At 40.4% G+C, this 13569-nt stretch overlaps 1 long non-coding RNA gene across 4 annotated transcripts in view; it reads right to left on the reverse strand.

Annotated features, from left to right (window-relative positions):
- LOC112965316 overlaps nucleotides 1–13569 on the reverse strand; it is a 94772-nt gene that overhangs the window by 13067 nt on the left and 68136 nt on the right. Inside the window, exon 6 of one of the 4 annotated variants that reach the window (XR_003253249.1) lies at nucleotides 6934–7115. The exons of the other annotated variants lie outside the window; for them this stretch is intronic. This is a non-coding gene — a long non-coding RNA (uncharacterized LOC112965316). Of the gene's footprint in view, nucleotides 1–6933; nucleotides 7116–13569 lie in introns of those variants that run through there. 4 annotated transcript variants of the gene reach the window in all.

A 13569-nucleotide genomic window follows, 5' to 3' on the forward strand; every position in this document is an offset into this window, starting at 1 on the left:
ACAACCTCCTCCGCACTACAGAAAATATCAGTAAAATTTCTCTGCAACTTCCATAACATTAGAAGATATTTCTAGCAAGAAAAAACACCCCCACACCCAACAATTCAATCCTCAGAAGCTTTAGGTTTCCACTTCAGCAGATTCTGATTTTGCATTTGCAAGGTTTCTACAGAAAGCTGAAGTTTCTTTGAGCCCCCTAACCCCCCTCAAAACTACAGTTTCACTGTGACCCTGACTTCACTGAAGCACAGAAGTGTTTGTTGCAGCCTATATTTCTACTTCCAGTGTCCGTGAAAATGTTAGATTATGACATGACTTTGCTCAGTCATCTGAATGGAAAGCCCTTCTGAGTTCCTGGCATGATGTAGTCCCATATTACTTACCATGTTTAGCTAATGTTTTTAAAGAAGCAGATCTGGGAAAAATGTGAGTATTCTTCATAAAAATCATTCCATTTAAGTTAATGAACGCATGCATGGGGGAAAAAAAAGTTCATTCATCACCCATGTCTATATAGATGATGGGATAGCTGCTTTGGGAAAAAAACAAAGCGCTAAATTCCCATGGAAAGGAAACAAGAAAGAAAATTTATGATAAGATTTTGTAAGAAATACAAACTTGAAATTGAAAATGGGAGGTCAGAGAAATAGATATCTCAACAGCACATCTTGAGCAGGAGACAGATGCTTGTTTATTTAACATCTAAGACCACTCAGTTTACATACCCCTGTAGAGCAAAATAAAGGTAGCTAAGCCAAATGATAGTCTTTCAGGTGCTGACACAGTGCAGTACCCTCTGAATGCCACAGGTCAGCTGCAATAAACCCAAAGACGTCTTTAGTCTGGTCATCCTTACTCCAGGCCTTAACTGCATGGGAAATCTGTATTAGCCATTTCATTTCTCATGTTTTACGTAGAAATGGAAGCAAGACCTGAATCAGGCCACAAATCAAATCACAAGGCGAGATCAACAAGTAGCTGCCTGACTTTTAGCCAAAACACCACACTGAGCACTGTGCACTGTCCCTATTATCAAAAAAGCATTTATGTGCTTTAGGCAGGAATGCAGACTGCCTCCAGCTGGGTCCTGAGTGATAGCAAATGACCTCCATGCTCATTATGGTTCTCTCCAGCAACTTGAAAGAGAGACACAACAGCTTGCAGAATCAGGCTGGTGTGTGCGGGCACGATGTAGTGCTGTTGTCAGGCGGGATGTTACTTTGTGCTCATTTTACTTTTCAGCTATCATCCCTGGTGCAATTGGAAGGAATATTAAAACAGATAATGAGCAATACAGATCACTGCGATGGTGCTGTTGTAATCCCATGCCAAAGATCTTTTCTTTTTACATTCATGAGAGCTATTCTTAATAGCTACAGCATTGTACAGAGTTGTCACATATTCCTCGCCTTGCAAAGCTTGAGATTTATTACTGTGCTGAAAAAGAATATATAATGTTTTGATATTTAGATGTGACAGCCTATCAGACATGCTTGACACATAAGTGTCCAGCTGCCTTTTGGGTGGCGGTCAGACTGGTAGTCTATGGAAAAGGCTTTCCTTTTAGGAGTGCATCCTGTCATGCTGTGTTCTACTTCCCTCCTTAAGAAGATATGCTCCCTTCCATTCAGTTGCCCAGAAAGAAAGGTACTACTCAGACTGAAAGTAAGCCTGGCTCTTCAGATATGAACTTGTGTGCTGAATATGCCATATGTGAGACTGCACGAGTACTAGCTGTTCTTCTAAGAGAAGCAGGGGTTCTGGAGAAAGGCCTTCAGCACATTACAAGACAGTTCAGGTTATCCTCACAGTATGTCTGCAAGAGTCAGAGAGGAGGAAGGCTAAGAGTAAAATGAACTTCAGTTATAACACTTGCAGAACTGCTCCTGATTTCAAATGTCCCTTAATGGAAGCCACAGACCCAAGTCAGGCACCAGGACAGCCTGTAAAGGGCATGGACAAAGTCTGCTGTCTTCGGTAGGAGTTACAGATCTGATCCCTCTCTGGCAAAGGAAGAAAACTGAACCTCAGTCTCCCACATCCCAAGCTAGGATCACACAATCACAGGCCTCTTCCCCTTGCCATCTTTCTGGATGAATGCCACCTCTGCCATCGCTTCAGGTGGTGCCCCTGGCATCATGTGTTAGATGTACTTTGAGAAGGCCAGATGAGCCGTTACCAGAATAACTTATTCCTAGACTTAGTCTGGATATCTGAAGAATTGATAAACTGTGAAAAGAGTCAGTTCAAAACAGACACAAATCAAGCTTAAAAAAAAATCTGTGGAAACTTACTGGTGAACAAGCAGGTGCCTACTGGGCTCAGCAGGCATTTTTAGAATCCTAATTTGCAGTCTTCAATGACTATTCAATGACAATGACTTCAGTGATGTTCCAGCCACATCTCATTTCAGGGACCAAAGTAGATTCAATGATATCCTCAAGATCATATCTGTCAGATTAGTAATCTCAGGTCCAACTCACCAGCTCATCTCTTTTCTTGAGACCTTCTCTCTCCTTTCTACTGCTCCCTGAACTTCACTAGTAGCATAAAGCTGAACCCACTGCAGTTGCTCAGACAAAAGAATTCCTAGTCAGGGTAAAATACCTTTTTACTCTGAGATATGTAGGCAGGAATATTTTCCTTACTCCTTAATGACATGCCAGTATGGGATCAGAAGCAAGGCCATGATATGTGCTTGAATGCAGTGGAGTGTAAGAACAGGTGGACTGAACCTGGAGCTACTACCAGGACAAAAAAAAAAAAGGTAGAATCATAGTAAACTTAAGTGTAGAAAATGGGGAGGTTTATATGCCTCTTCTCTTAGCCTCCACAGCTGGAGAGCATCATCCACCCTAGAATTATACTGCCACTGCACATCTCATATATATACACACACAAAATATATATGAAATTTAGAGTACCTTGAGTATTTTCTCCTGCCTTTGCTTTAATGTTAACTGCTTTGAAAATGACCACTTCTGAGCGACTTCAAAATGAAAGAATGTATGCATTTTGCTCTTCAAGGTGGATTTCTTTCCCCTCCCCACCCCCAAGATAAGTGCGCTGTATGGTAGAGTACCTTCAAGCGAAGCTCTGTAATTGCAGCTTCTTTATTGCTAAACTGAGGGGTCTCATTCAATCAAAGAGAGGGAAAAGCAAATCCTCATGCCCCAAGCTTTAAGGGGATTCATTATTGAGCAAAATAGCTGATGAAGCAAGTCTTGAAAATGGCTTTCACTCCCAATATCACTTCATTAGCAGCACAAACTGTCATGATATAGAACTCAAATGAATTCAAGCAAATGAGCCCTCTTAGCAGCTCCAGACATGGTTTCTCATGTTAAATAATATATTTTCTCAGCCAGAGCAGCAGAACATCTTGCACAGTTCCAAGCTTTTATAAAAATCACAGTATTTACGTAATCCCTTCATATCAAAGAACATCTTTAATATCAGCTGCAGGAAAGGGGTCATGTTCTTTCACTGCCAATAGATTCCACTACAGAAGTGGATATAATTTAATTCTACAGAAGCCAAGCTGTGCAACTTCTCTAATAATATAGATCTTTAAATATGACACAAGACACTCAACAGAACCCACAAGAACACAAAAGTATCTTTTTAAAGTGAATTAGCTGAAGCAATATACATACATTGCTTAATCTCCAAAATGCATAATTGGACAGTACTTTTTCTGAAGTTCCTTTAATAAACACTTTTACCTTTAACACACAAGTGTACCATCCCCAACTTAATATTTGCCCCAAATGATGTGATTTTAAGCTCAAAAATGAGAAATTGCCTATTCCAACTGAGAACTGACAGAACAAAGATACCTATGGCACCTCCATTCTCTGTGTATTCAGAGATGAGTTCTTTACTGCTCTGGCCATAGGTGTCAGGACATGGGACCACTGTGACCTTGCTGCCTTCCTTAAGCATGCACAGAAAGAGCTGCAGCAGAGATGTATTGCAGAAGAGGGTAGAGAGCTGGAACACATGCAAGTCCTCCCCAGTGGGAGTGGGGGAAGGGAACACTTCAATTTTCCCTTGAAATGACTCAAATTATTCATAAAGTGAGCATTGCTGTGTCTGAAGCATTTGTTTTATCATCTTTGTCACCTACACTGCAGGAAAGTCAATGCCATGCCTCCAATACAATCCAGCACCAGAAAATGAAGGATCCTACATTAGGAGAAGATCCAAACCCTCCAGGTAGTTTCCTTCTGGGCCTTCATCATAGAGTATTGAAGCATATTCTCTTAAGCAACAGCATGAATAGTTCTGTTAAGGTTGTTTTTTGTCCTAGCTCTGATAATTCAAAATATTTTTCTTGTCCACGGTCTGCTTAATGTCAGTGGATTTCTTGTTCTCAATGACATCTTGTTGCAATGAATTTCATAGGCTTAATTAGTCCATGTGCAGAAAAGCACTTCCCTTTATCCATTTTCTGATTGCTTCCTTTTGCTCCCAGTTAATATCACCTTGTTCTTCACCACATGAAACACTCAGAGGATAAACTCCTCTAGTTTCTCTAGATCATGTATTTATACATTATGTGCTTCTTATTTCTCTCATACCTATGGAAAACAATTCCAATTTTTCAATCTCTTTTTATATGAGGGTTTATTCAGACCCTTGATCATCCTGATCATCATTTTCTGAACTCTTTGTTTTGCAATATCCTTTTAATAGTAAGGTGACTGGTATTACCTAATACAGTCCAAATGAGGTCATACCACCAGCTCACAAAACAGCTTTAGCATTCTTTTCATTTCATTCCCTGAGTACAACTAGAAAACATGTGGTCAAAGTTGAATGCAGATGATTTCTAAATTATTACAGAAATATTTCCATGAATAAGGCAAAACTACAGATATTATCCGAGAGATCCAGAAGTGGGACTATAAAAGGAATATCAACTGGTTCTGGGAGTGGGACCAAGGGACACAGGGAACAGTGCCTCCATCTCCACCTACCATAGGAAAGACAGGTTAAGAGGTCATGGACTTTAGGGAAGGTGGAAGAAGAGTAGTCACGCAACACAACACCAAAAACCCATACTGCACCAAAAGAGAGGGCAAAAGAGCACTACAGATAGGTTGTAACACAGGCAGTTTGAGAATCCGTTATATTTTCAAACTACACGAAACTAGAACTACTTCAAGCATAGTCTAGAAGAGACCCTGTATGCACACAGTGCAAGACAGGAATAGATTCTGCAAACATGCAGAGAAATGCACTATGTTCTCTGAAAAAAGCTCTGCTGTCACCTGTGCTGTTTATCCACATGCTAAACAGCTTTTTATTCTGGCTATCTAAGATATCTTCATGGTTCACCAAGTTGAATGTACTGTCCACTGGCTAAAACAGGCAAACAACAAAACAGGTAACACAGAATAATAATTGTTACAGTCTATCAAGGAAACTATTCTTATTCCTTATTCTAAAATATTTAACTCCTTTAATTTGGAGATTTCAGAAATGTGTCTTTTTTTTTAAATACCTCCTCCTATACTATTACATTTAGTCCACATTTGTACCACACAACTGGAAGTGTCAATGAGGTGCAATCTTGAAACCTTGTGACTGCAGCCTCAGAGCACACTGACAGAAAGCAATATAGACAAAGGACTCGCAATATCAATTTTATTCTCTAGGGTTATCAGAAGGTCTTTAGAAAACCTAAGACTTATCATTACCTATGGCACAATTCTGTGCAAGGCCCAAGACATTACTTTGTTTTGCAGACATCTATTAAATCCCAAGGATAAACTCAAACTGGCAGAACTTATAAGGGTAACTTGCACTGCATAGACAGTTCTATCACCTTGGATAAAAGATACAGCAGCTACTGTTAATAGCAGATTGCAGTCCAGGAGCAAATATCTCAAGGATCTTGAAATAATTTCATCTGAAAAGACTTTCCCCATATGGAAGAAATAAAGGCTAGACAAATCAAATGCTCCTGTGTAGCAGGAGAAAGGAGGAAGTAGCCCATACTTGTCTCCACCTTTCTCAGTGAATGCACCACCATTTTGGGGGAGAAAGGACTCCAAGTCAGCAGGCTTCTTCCTGCTCCCTCCAGACACAGCAGAGCAGGTTAGGTCAGAGTTGCTACAGGATTTTACACATCAGCAATGGCAATATCTTACCTTTTTGTAAGAAGCAGTGCCCACTGCTGTGCTCCCAGAAGCAGCTGTGATATCCTGCTGTCCAGGGAGGCAGCATTTTGCTGACCTTGTAGCCCTGGCCAGCAGCACCAGTGCTGGTGAGCCAGCAGCTGCTAGTTAACAGCAGGATCTTACTGCTGTAAGCACAGTTACTTTGGTTTTCTAACTTCCAGATCCTACTGATTCCTGATCTCAGCAAGGATTGCAAGACCCTGTTTCAGGTAGCCAGTGACCAATTCCTCCCTAACCTCAGAGCTATTGCGATCCAACAGCCACCATCCCTCAGAGCTACAAAACACTAACGCATCAGTGCGGCCAAAACAGGGAGCATTTCTCACCCCAAGGAAGGTCTTGCCTTCCTCAAGGCAGCTGATCCCGATTTCCAGCTTCTGCAGAGTTCAGTAGTTGGGTGACCCCAGAAGGAGGTGATCTCAAGTCCCTGCCTCTGAATATCACCTTTCCCCACTGTGAAAGCAGCCCGCTGGCTTCCCTGTGCAACTCAGAGCAGCTGCCAGGTGAGCTGATGTCTCAGCAGCCTGCGCATAAACATGTGCGCCCTCAGTCAGCGATTGCTGCCGCACAGTGAAAAACACCCAGGGTCCCTTTTCCTCAGCCCTAGTCACTACACAGGGGCAAGAAAGGTGGAACCCAATTGGCTCTAACTGCTCTGCCAGGCTTAGAAATTCTCTGGAGGCCGATTAAACTGGCTTCTCAGCCCTTTTGTAGTGCTGGAGAGACTGAAGAAGCTCACCTTCGCAGTGAAATCTGGGAGAGGACACTGTGCACAGGGCAGTCTCTGCTGCAGGAGGCTGAAGTGTGCTCCCTTGTTAGCAGGGGCTCCAGTCCTGAAGAAGGGCAGCCCATTCCTTCTCCAAACCATCTGCTCTGCCCTGAGGGTCACAACAGTGCAAGGCAAGTAACTGCAGCTCTTCAGGAACTCTGAGGGAGACAAGGAAATGCTTCTCATCAAGCCTCCACCTGGAGGACCCTTCCCAACAGCTCCTCTTTGGGGGGGTTTGTGATCCACCTGAGCAGGACCTCTTACAATCACAGCAATCCCTAACCAGATGGGAACAACATCATCCACAGAGACAGTCCAGGAGAGCAAGCATCACACAGCTCTGAATCAGGCATGACCTTGTTACAGGTTTTGGCTAGAGTACTATCTAACTTTTCATACAGGCTACTGTAGCACAAATCATGCTCCTCCTTACAATACATGCACACCTGATGGTACCCAACTTTTGAGATTAAAGCTATTGCAATAGTAAGTTTTCTGCAAGGTGAATACTTTCAGACAAGTTATATTAACAGGAATTTTAATGCTTACAATGTATAGTTAGAGACACTATTTTTTTTTCTTCAAGGCTAATAGCCTTTTGTAAAATAGCTATAGCCAGTAGTTCCGAAACACTAACAGAGCCCTATACTACTAGTTCATATTATTGAAGACTAATTTGTTTTTGAACCAGTGGTGAAAGGAACTCATGTTCTACATGGCTCTCCATTGGATCAACCTCATTTGCAGAGCAACTTTCTACAAAAACTAATTTTTAAAAAGTATTGTAATATTTATGACTATACTCAAGGCAGTTTTTTTTAAAGCGATATCTATTTGTAGTTCGCAGTATCTGTGAATTCTCATTTACAGAAGTGTAACTTAAAGTGACAAAGGGGAGAGTGCAATTGCAAGACAAGTATAAAGTGTGCACTGTTGTCTGATAATGTTATCAACTTTGACTAGAGTATTGGTTTTGAGAAATGTGATAGTGTTTGAACTATGTAGTCCAGCAGATCTAACTGTAATCCATCTTTCCTTTGTTGTCCTTCTCCCCTCACTTATAATCCATTCTCAACACATCTGCAACAGTAACCAGCACATCTACATGAAATGTTCACCAGACTTATAGGATGATCTTGCACAGCAGAGTTTTCCCTCCTGCAGACTTCTTACATGCCACCTCCTGAAGCACTACACAGAAACAGAGATGAAGAGAAATCTGCAGGTCTGGATTTACAACTGTATGAATGAGAGCTAAATTCACAAAAAAGCAAGCAACTAAACATTTTCATGTTTGTCATATGATTTACTTTAGCTGTCAATCCAGAACAAGGAAGGCCAGACACTATTTTGCCATATGCTAATAAACTATACTAGTATCTGCAGTTTGTATTATGCATTTCTGCCAACTCTGTAAATATTTAAGGAGTTTGTACTTACTCCTGGTTTCCAAGGCACGAAACATCCCTTTTGCAAAATGATCACTAAAGCACCTTACTGTCCCTGTCAGTGAGGCTGAAGCCACACGACCCTTCATGAATAGGACAGTTTGCTGAGTACAGCAGCAAGAGGAGACAGTGCACGTAGGGAGCAGAAAGTGACCATAGACATCATTGGACAGTAGTTTCAAGGTTCTTTAAGTGTCTGCACAGACCTGTATTAGTCAACTGCTTCATTTTTTGCCTAGAACTCTTCTGATCCAAGTGAAAGCTTTGAGGAAATAAAACCCACAAGGGCCCACGGTGTAGTTATGGATCCAAGAGGACTTTAAAACATACTGCTATTATTGCAACAAACTAAGCTGATACTAACGTATATTCAGTTATTTGGCAACAAAGCAACAATTCCAAATGGTTTTACAGAACATGGAAGATTAAATCTAAATCTAGATACTCAAGCTCTACTGGATTCAAACAGGGTAACAAAGTCATGGAATAAATTGTGAGAATGGGCAAAGGATGGGATGGTCCAGATGGGAAAGCAGCTAATATAAGTATAGTTTCTCTAAATTACGGTCATGGTTATGTGAATCAGAGACAAGCTCCAAAAGGCCAGGGATTTTCAAGCTGCTTGGTAGTTCATTAATCCACTAACTACATATTAGAAAATAAATCAGTCAAACAGCTGAAAATCTGAGCTAATGATTCTGTAATTGTTTGTCTTTCCAGACTGCCATCATATTTGGATTAAACAGCTTTCACTGTTGTGCAACAGAAGTAGATATTCTCTGAATTCCAAATAACAGCTGGCTTCAGCAGCTTTGATGTGAAAATTTCACTTGTGATTTATTCCTTCCATCTGATAATCATTTCTGAGGGAAAGCAGGAACATTGGCCTTCAGTCAAAACAAGCTAATATAGCAGTACTGATTTCAGAAAGAAGGATTATGTAGACCACTAGCTACACCTGCAAGTCCAGATCTCAAATAGCAGGCATAATAGATTCAGAGGGGGCCCAGCCTTCCGAGTCTCAACATATAACATTGAAACTGTACTTTCAGGGAGCGAAGAGACCGATTTCAAGAATGCTCGCTCTCAATCACAAACATCTTTTGGATTGCAGATAAAGAGTTTATGAACAATTGTTTTACTGGATGCACATAAAGGAGACTGCCCACAATTAACACAGATAGATAATCAGGCTAATTAAGATTTGTCTAACCTGGAAAAGAATGTTAGCCAACTGAAGGTAATTAGCCTGGATAAAAAAAACCACACACACACACAGAAGACAAAAGTAGCTCAGAATTAATTTGTGAGAAAAAGCTTGGAGAGGTCTAAACTTCAGCTGCCATATCTAGGAACAAAACCACTCTGTTTTAACCGTTTTAACACAGCACCATTAACCCCAGACAGAAGCACATCTCATCCTCCCTTACGACACATTCCTGAGATCAAGTGCCAATTACTCTCTAACTGCCAAGGCGCAGGTCCAAAACCTAAGAGGAGCCGAGCAACTGCAGGACAACATTTGATATCATGGGTGAAGCGAGTCGAGTTCTCAAGCCGCAGTGGGTGTGTGTGTGTGGGGAAATCAGGTGAGCCGAGAACAAAGTTACCCTTTGGGGAATGCTAGGTTTCACTCCAATAATTTTAGGGGTATTGGGGAAAACTAAGACTCTTGCACACCTTAAATCTCTTGTCTAAGTAACACCAGACCAGTTCCTGAACCAGTACAGATCAAAGTATTTCATTAACTCAGTCCCAGAAAGTCACTACTAATACCGGTGTAAAGAGTTCATTTTCATTAGACTTGTCTGCATTAGCATCTCAAAATTCACACAATGTTTCTTACATTCAGAAGTATCTAACTAATGCCTGAGATTTATTATAAAAGTAATGGACACATACAATGAATTTAGGAAAAGTCACAAAATATTGTAGAACTGAAGAACTGCAAAGTTCTCTGGCAAATTTTACTCAGGAATAGGCACTGATCACAAGTGAAATCAATTTAAGGTATTATATAATTGGATGAATAATCAAAAGTGCTCATTAAAACATCAAGGAATGCTGATTAAGCAGAATGCTCTCTGACCTTTATTGTTTTATACTGTCCACTCTGAATAACCATTTCTTGTCTCCTGCCAGACAGAACAATTTCCATCTTGAAATCATTCTCCAGCAAAACTCCCTTTCAGCTATTTTCATTGTCCATTACAACATTTTGAAACTCTCTCTTATCTTTCTTTGGTGGTGTCTATACACTGGCAGGATCTTCCAAGTTAACCCACTGAGATTCAGCACCAGAAGAGGTCATCAAGACAAAGAAGATTACTACTGTTAGCAATTAGGTAAAAACAAGGAAATGCAGTGGCATTAATTTGTCCTCCTATCTGTATCAAGGACATTGACTGCATGGTTGTCTGATTTACAGGGCCCCAAATCCTTGACCCAGGTGATCCCTACTTGGTCCTATGAATCCTTCTTTGACACAAACAAACCCTGAATCACAGCCAGGCTCTCTGCAGCAAGTCTCTTCTTCTCCCACACCCTGGGCTGGCTAGTGCTGGAGGCAGGATGGGCATGGTGTACTGGGCATGTCCTGAAGCCTTAGCCAAGCCTTCATAGAGAAAGCTGGCTATATTTACATGCTAGCATGCTACTAGCATCCAGAGCCAAGCGTAAACATGGAATTAAAGGTTTTAGGGCAGAAGCTGAAGTGTCTGGTGCTCCGGTAACAAGCTAATGAAATTACTGCAAAACATACCACAGCAGCCAGCATCTACAGGGGTTCTGTGCTTTGTTAGGCCTCCCAATTTTCTAAAGCCCAATTGTACCAGAGATAAAAAACAAATTTTTAGAAGCTGCATACAACTCCCTCAACCCCCCAAAAGACAAAAAAGCCACTCCACACAATATACCATAGCAAAAGGAAGGTAGAAAAAGTATCTCTACAGTAAGGTTTAAGCAGAAAATAAAGAAAGAGTACTTTTCTCAGGAGAGGATTTGGGCTCTAAATATGTCACAGAAAGTCGGGCCCAAGATCTGGAGAGGAGGCAGGTTTCAGAGGATTTCTCTTGTCTTTGGAGCAAACTGTGGGGAGGAACCCCATGCTCCCGGCTGTGCCAGGTTTCACCTCGCACGGCACTTGAGGGTCTCGGCTTTCCACAGGGCCAGATAAAAGCAGGCAGACCGCTCCCGGAAAAGCTCGCCTTGCCTCCCCCAGGGCCACCTCTTGAAAAGGCACCATCTGCCCATGATCTCAGCCTTGTCTCCCTCTTTTTGGTTCAAGTGAGTCTCCACAAGAAGGCATACTAGATATTAGGATACTGTCAAGTTACAGGAGGGCTGGAGAGGTGCCTTTGGGCGAGGAAGGGACAGCGAGGAGCCAGAGCAAGACCGGGAAGAGCCACGTGGCAGTCTCCGTGATAAGCTCACGTTTATGAAAACTCTGCGGCAGCACGATCTTACAATAGCTCGTTATATTTGCTATTTCCCAGGGAATCCAAGTTGCCTCCACCCAACTACTAGCGCTATATACTAACCTGTTTGCCATATTGAGACACCAAAAGCCTGTACTTAAGGGGCATAAAGAAATCCAATACATTAACTGTTGCTGGTGTAAATGCCTTGTAGATACAGACATTGCAGTGAACGAGTTTTATTCACTATTTATCTTTCCAGTTAAAAGGAAATTCTGAGAATTTTTCCTCCCTGAAAAGTGTTTAATTTACATTTGTTTTAGTACTGTGTAAACTGAGTCCAAATTTTGGTTTTTCTGAAGTTTATTTTTTTTTCTTGGCTAAGAAAGTGCAAAATTAGTTTTTACTTCTTTTCCTTATATATGTTCATTTCATCTTCCTTGTTTTTTCATAATGTTTCTCTTCAATCCGGGTGCTATGAAAAGAAGTTTAGGAATTGATGGTTGGATGTGGGGCACTTAGAAGAACTTTGTTACAAATGTTTTTTCAAATTATTATGAGACTAACATACACAGTTGACCACTGAGAAACACAATTGCCATGGTCAATGTTAAATGCACATCTTACACTTGATTACATGAGATGACAGCTTTAATGAGTACATGTAACAGCTATTATCCTGTTAGTCATAATTTCAATCAGCAGGCGTCAAACATCATTAGTTTTGATAGCTTTGGGATTTTGAAATAGTTTATGAAATATTGCTTTATTGGAATACTAAGAGGCATATTTGTAATTATGTATCAGCTTGGCTTTTGTCCCTCCCCAGGAAAAAGAAAATGACAAAATGGAACCTTTACAATAATTTTAAACATAAAGGAAAAAGAATAGGAAAGAACTAACCACAAATATTGAGTTAGCATAAGGTGCTAGGAGTATATTTGCAAATCTGACATTTGTTTATTTTTGTAATTTATTTTTCAAAACAGAACTAGCTTACATTTATGATTTCTGTAGCATAATAGGAGGGGGAAACTTAAAATAGTTTCAGGAATAATTAAAGTACTCCTGACCAGATCTTTATTATTAAAAAAATATATATTATATATATATATCCCTCAATTTATTACAAACACCCTCCCTCCCCCCCCCATTTCATAGGTTAAATACTAAGGTTTAAGACTCAGGTGTTACCTAACCACACACCTACCTATTCTCTTTTATAAAATATTATTTTTAAGTATTTTAAAATAGGCTTCTAATACAAGTCCATGTTAGTATTTTAGGGTTCTGCACTAGCTGTTCTGACTTGTATCCTCACAAGCCATTACACATGTATTTTATACATTGAAACTCCTCCACTAAAGCTATTATTAATTTTCAAACCAGTGAAATAATTTTCATATTAAAAGTGACTTCAAACAGAAAACAGTAATGATCCTTTTCATAGGCAATCCATGCAGAAGAAGAAAATATTTATGAACAGTTGCATGTATTTTCTCACTATTTATTTAGAAACAGCATACAACAAATTTTAGAAAGCTTTAAAAATTTTGACAATAATGCTATTAACATATTTCAAAAACTTTCTCTAGAGACCCATCCACTGTCATAACCAGCTCAGCTCTTTACGCTGGAATTGCTGCTGCCTCATACTTTTGTGAAGTAATGTATAGAAGCAGTAAGTGGATTTAAAACGCTGCTATTCCGATTTGAAGCAGGTTAGGCCACTTTGAATTCTGTTTATG

Source organism: Apteryx rowi, unplaced genomic scaffold (assembly GCF_003343035.1).
Source record: "Apteryx rowi isolate R43461 unplaced genomic scaffold, aptRow1 scaffold_21, whole genome shotgun sequence".
Lineage (NCBI taxonomy): Eukaryota > Metazoa > Chordata > Aves > Apterygiformes > Apterygidae > Apteryx > Apteryx rowi.